Source organism: Mytilus galloprovincialis, chromosome 7 (assembly GCF_965363235.1).
Source record: "Mytilus galloprovincialis chromosome 7, xbMytGall1.hap1.1, whole genome shotgun sequence".
Classification (NCBI taxonomy): domain Eukaryota; kingdom Metazoa; phylum Mollusca; class Bivalvia; order Mytilida; family Mytilidae; genus Mytilus; species Mytilus galloprovincialis.
Genome location: NC_134844.1, coordinates 73,213,607 through 73,220,280, shown reverse-complemented (window position 1 = coordinate 73,220,280; position 6,674 = coordinate 73,213,607). Strand labels below are relative to the sequence as shown.

Sequence of the window (6,674 nt, the reverse complement as noted above, 5' to 3'; positions counted from 1 at the left end):
TTTTGAAATAGTATAAATCGTTAACACCCTAAGTCAATCATTTGGGTTAAGTTTCCCCCTACTACACATTTTCACTAATTATGAAGTGGTTTCTTGGATATGCCCATCGGATATGTGATTGCATATGATGATTCTGATAGTAATCTATATGGTAGCATACATGCATTCGTCACCAATATAAAATAGTCTAAATAACGCACGTGTTAGCTTGCATCTCTAAAATTTCCTGATAAATACACTTACTAGAATCGATCAAAATTTCTTTAAATTCAGGACCCCAATCCCCTATCATAGAATGAGCATAGAATAAACCATTTGGGTTAAAGAAGGTAGCACCACATGGAGCCCGATCGAGTGCAAAACGAACGTGTTCAGCTTGCATCTCTAAAGTTTCCTTATAAATACACTTACTAGAATTGATCAAAATTTAAAGAAATTCAGGATCCCGGCAATCTCCTATCATAGAATAAACCATTTGGGTTAAAGAAGGTAGTATCACATGAAGCCCGATCGAGTGCAAAACGTAAGTGTACAAAATGAAAAAGAAACGACGCAGTTTCAGGTGCGATGATTAAACAATAGTGAATCACAAACCAAGATAACAAAAACTAAAACTTTAAAACACTTTTTAATGAAATTATTCAGTCTGTTCAAATAATTTTGACAATGAAACATCATATGATCACCAACACGTTTTAATCCACAGCTGCATTTAATGTGACCTCGACCCCTCCCTTCCCAAAATTTGACCATAAATATTTATTAAAGTATTCTAATAAAGCAATTTTGCGCTGGCCGATGCGCATCAAACACAAAATGATTCAATTAATGGCGGGAGATCAACATTTGTCGTCATGTGCGGTTTACTATTGATAATATTAAATTCACCTTTTCACAGACATTTGACAAATTTATCTATTTATTGTGGTTATTAAAATCTTTAGATCAAAGTTCGATTACCACATCAGGAGTTTCAACTTGTTTCCAATCGTTGTACCTGAATACCTACTTATAACAGAGAGCAGAATAAAAAAGGAAAAAACCAATTTTCCTCTTTTTTCACTCTAATTTCTGACAAGTGCAATTAGAGGCAAAAATAGGACCAGAACGTAATAAATTTATTCTATAACCAATGTATTTGAGTAAAAATCATGAAAAACAAAGACAATTCTGTTATATTAGTATTTATTTGATACATTTCAAAATAAATTTATACTGAATTCTACACTTTACTGTCCATTTTCATTTAACTCTCCGTAAATGATGCAACTTAGAATAAATTTATTCTAAATGCATGGTGCTTTCTGTATTTAATCATTTATAAAATAAATTTATTATAAAGAGCCTTGATATTATTATCAGTTAGAGAAAATTATAAAATAAATTTATTCTACATTTAATGTCATTTATGATTATAACAATATTTAAAATAAATTTATTTTGAAAGTCCAGTAATCTGTATGGCGAGGCTGTGATACAGAATAAATTTATTTCACATTTAATGTCATTTATGATTATAATAATATATAAAATAAATTTATTTTGAAAGTAATGTAATCTGTATGGTGAGGTTGAGACACAGAATAAATTTATTCTATGTTCAATGTGATTTTTGTCTTGTATAATAATATATAAAATAAATTTATTCTGAAAGTACAGTTATCATATTAAGGAGGCGACACAGAATAAATTTATTCTACATTCAATGTGGATTGAAAGTATAATGATATATAAAATAAATGTATTTTGATAGTACAGTAATTATGTAAGGTTGAGACACAGAATAAATTTATTCTGGTTATAAAAATATGTAAAATTTGTTTAGGAAAAAATATACTGATCTGTATGATTACATTAGGCTACATAGAATAATTTTATTTTAAACCAGCAGTGTTTTTGATAATATGTTCAAATAATAAATTTACCTTGACAATACATTTAGGTCATAAAAAATGTGTTCCTATAAAATTTTCCATCTTTCATGTCTATTTAATGACATATAACATTCATAAAAATGTATATTATTTGAAGTTGCGATCTGACTGTTTTTAAACCCAACTTAAGACAAATTACTTATATCTGCTATCAACAATGCAAAAGGACACTCCCTTGAAATATGAAAATATCAATTTCTTTAGTTGATTTTGTTATATGGGACTGAATAGAATTACTGTGCAGCAATTTTAAAAAACAAAATATCAACATATAAATGTAAATAAACAGATAAGAAATAGTAAAAGTTCAACAGATTTTTCTAAAATTGAAAATAAATCTGTTTTTTAAAACTTGTCTCTCTCTGTAGATGTACGTGCTATGAATTGTTCTTTTTCTTGCTTCTGGATAGGCCTGATCTGAAAGAAGTAACGACAAATTCAAAACAATTTCAAACATTTTTAGTTATCATACCAAAATTTATTATATTTGATGAAGAAACTGTCTGTCTTTCTTTTAATTATGATGTCTATTTTGTTTATATAATATTATTCACTCTCTTAATTGTCATTAATAACTGTCTTGCTCCGTGTTGAAGTCCGTACTTTGACCTATGATTATTTACTTTTATAAATTGTGACTTGGATGGAGAGTTGTCTCATTGGCACCCATACCACATCTTCTTATATATATATATTGCCTCTGGATACAGCAAGATAAAGATGGCTATGCATCTATGCACTTGAACAGCAATTGTTGAATTTTTATACAATAAAGGGATTAACGTACAGTAACTCATTAAACTTTTACAATTTAAAAGTCAACACTCTATCAAATTAAAAACTCATTATTGCATACCTAATCTCCATCTTCAGAAACACTGTATAAGTCAGGACTGAATAACAATCTAATCTTTTTTGCTGGTGTTTCATAACATTTTTCTCACTCTACAAGAAATATTTGAAGTTAAAATGCAGGAACACTTACTCTGTTATTGTTTTTCTTCAGGCATATTTCTTTATTTTTTATCAGGATTGGCATGAATCGTTCCCAACTTCCTGAATATGCATGTAATATTTGCCATTGCACATTCAGCCAGTCATGATCAATCAATCAATCAATCATAGAGTCTTAAAACAGATGAATGTTTCATGCCTAGGAGACAGCGAACTGAAGACACAAATTACAATTAAAAACAGGTTTCATTAAGTTTTAAACAAAACACAGGACTGGTGTTGACAATACTTTTACCTACCGCATTCAACATACCAGAAAACAAGTAAGACATGTTTCAAAAAGAACAGCAGCTTCCTCAGGTAAAAGTATAAGTAATGTACCCAACACATTCCCCCCTTCAACAAAATATCCATTTTCCTCTCAAATGTTAAAGATGCGCCTTCGGCACTCTGATACAAAAATATATTGAAATTTAGGTACATGTACTTTTGTCAACACTTTACACATTTTATTACCAAAATATGAGTGCAAATGTCTCGCCTTTTTCTTACTTATCTAAAACCTTAACCTGCAGCGGGACAGACGGAAGGACGAACAAACGAACTAACGCACAGATTCGCAGACTGGAAAACACAATGCCAAAAAATGGGGCATAAAATTTATTGTTGAAATTGAAAGTAGTGAGTTGGCAAAAAAGAAAGTAGGGTAGGGATAAGAGGGAATCAGGACTTTTTCGGGACCTCGGGATTTGGGGATTGACCCTTGCGGGATCCGGGAATATATTTTTCGATTTCGGGATATGAATTTCTTTAAATTCTGCATCTCGGGATTTCATGTTTTTAAGCCCGGGATTTCGGGATCAGGACCCCTCCGACCACCCCTCAAATTAGCCTTAGTCGGTCAGTCATATATACAAGATTCATATCCTACCATTGGCATGTTAATAATGCCCTCAAAAGAAAAAGCACTGATGGATTGTCATAGAAGCATATTTTATTAGACTAATATGGTCTAAATATAAGCAGTTACATTTATTTCATGTTTGGAGCGGTGCAAAGTTTACCAAAAGATGCATTGTAGCAAAGGAGAAGAATAATTGTGGTCTGAGACCAGAGACACAAAAACTATTGAATTTAACAGAAAGGAAACAAATATCAGACTTTGAAAAAAGGGAGAGGGCTTTTGATACCTTTTGATACCTTTTGATACCTTTTTATGAAATTCTCCATACATAATATCTTTTTAATACAAAAAATCATCCCAGTTCACAAGCTGTATATGACCGCGATTTTGTGGGTGTGTTCTGGTGTTGCTAATAGTACCTGAGAATCAGATCTTAATACAACATCTTATCATCAAACAATTAGGTTAAGGTCATGTTAACCCCGACAGATAGACATGACACCACAGTTGTCATGGTTGTTCCATACACTACATATTATTGACCTATTGCTTATAATGCCCGAAAAATTGACCCAACCACACAACTAAAAATTGTCCAATGAACCATAAAAATGAGGTCGCAGTCAATTGAGAACTGTCAGACGGGTTGCAATACCTACTATGTCTCGCATACAGGCGTCGGAGAAAGAAAAAAACCACGCACAACAGACATCAAAGTTTCATATAAACCTCTGAAGAAAGAGATACCTTTCTGAGAAAAATTATTTTTTTCCAAATAGGACCCATTAATTTGTATTCATGCTTGACTATATTTCTTCCAGAGTTTAATAGTTAATACACATGATATACACATGATATATATCATGTGTATGCTACACTTTTACCATTATATATTATTTATGAAAAATTCACTGTTGTCTAAGTGTGTATACATTTCCCTCGAGATAAAATGTATATTATTTACCATTTAAAATTCCTTGCAGTCAGAATTAATACATTTTTTGCCCATAACAAGTATAAATTTGATGACCATTCAGGCATTCATTTGAGAAGAAAGATTCGACTGAGGTGTGTCTTTTCAAAGAGTTTCGTTTAGTTCGAAAAGGACATCGGTGGTCTACTAAAAAAGTGCATAGTTAAGAAAATTTGTCAACAGAAGGCATGACAGGCTTATAGGATCTATGTTAATATTTATAAATACATAAAATAGATACTTACAGACTTTTGTTGTCTATCCTGATATGTTCCTGGTGCCGTTTCAACCACGACAAATACAATACACAAATGGATATTGAATCGTCGCTCCTAATCTTTGAATATCTTTCCTCCATGTACTAACTCGAATAATTCAGCGCCCCTATCCACTACTTTCTCGAGGAAATGGTTAATGGAGTGATCGAAGTGATCGTAATATAACGACTGGATTATTCGGGTTATCCATGTACTGACAAATATATTAAAATACACGCTGTGGATTTATTATGTAATTTCCGTCGTTTGTTTGTCATTATCTATCGTGCGAAATTTTACATTCGAATGTTTATAATTTATTAGGGTTTATATGATCACGATGGGCACAGTATGTGGTCATTAAAATATGATATGGGTAATTAGCATATCATATGATAACAAATCTTGTTTGAAGAAACTTTAGAATCGTAAGATTTTATATTAAAATTCTCTTTTTCGTTTAGTTAGGTTAGAATATCTCACAATAACCTCCTTGCTAAAATTAAAAATCATTTACGTTATTAAAAAAAAATCGAAGTTTAGAATATACCAATATGTTTTGTAAAGGAACATTTTTTTCATAGAAAAACAAAAAAGAATATTGGGTATCAATCCGTGACAGAAAATGAATATAACCACATTAAAAAAAACACATTAAAAAATTAAGCAAAGGAACAGCGCTGTAAGTCACATTAAACCTTCAACGTGGAACGAAAAGTATCTCACAGCACTGCACGTGTAAGACGACCACTAGCAACAGCCAGAGCGAAATAGTTTGCCAAAAAAAAAAATGAATAGACTTCGTAAGATGTTACACCAACCATTTCGGGTGCGATCAAAAAGGAAAGAAGTACGTATTTAAAAATTTTAGTAGTTCTTACGTGATTAAATCAAACTATATTATATGCAGAATAATTTTTGGTAAGTAATATAGATACATATATCAAATGAAAGGGTAAGGACTGCTGAACCTTGCAGAACACACACATTTGACAGATGAATACAAATGAAACAAAAAGTTATGAATTAGTTCTATAAAATTGAGGACGTACATTGCCTGTTACTCAGATATGAAGTACTTAGTTTGGTGTATTCAAAGTTATGATATCACTAGTACAGTCTGATGTGTAAATAATGGTATACTTATCCCCCATATATATATTTGCATGCTGTTTTTTGGTGTTGACGTCCGGAATACTACACTGTTGACTTAGCTTCTCAGTGTTCCAGCTTTCCGTAAAAACAATGGTTTTTCCATGATATTACTGTAACATTGCTCTTATCAAACAAATAATGAAGGTTAAGAAAACGTTCGTTTATAAGTAATGAAAGCATTTGAATACTGGTACGATTGAAGTTAGAATAATGCGTCTTGGCACGTCTTCTTACAAAGTTATTTGTATCTGCTGAAAAATGCGTCAAAACATCTGACTCAGTTTGTCTAGTACAAAACGTGTTAATAACATAAAGCATGTTGTCATTCTGGGTGTATGTATGTAATAGTTACCACTGGACATCATACATCGTTATTATCGTCATCCTCATCATTCTTTATATAAATAATGACGCGAGTATCTTATGGTAAAAAGGGACATAAAAAAGTGGTTGAAACTTTGCTCCATCATGGATATCAATCTAAATAAATATAATTC

The 6,674-nt window shown here is 31.5% G+C and overlaps 1 long non-coding RNA gene across 1 annotated transcript; it reads right to left on the bottom strand.

The window, feature by feature from the left end:
* Nucleotides 1-1,680: 1,680 nt before the first annotated feature.
* On the bottom strand, nucleotides 1,681-5,168 carry LOC143083626 (uncharacterized). Its single transcript, XR_012980811.1, has 3 exons — nucleotides 5,011-5,168; nucleotides 2,791-2,879; nucleotides 1,681-2,351 (listed from the first exon to the last, which is right to left on the bottom strand). It is a non-coding gene; the product is annotated as an uncharacterized LOC143083626 (long non-coding RNA).
* Between the last annotated feature and the right edge of the window lie 1,506 nt (nucleotides 5,169-6,674).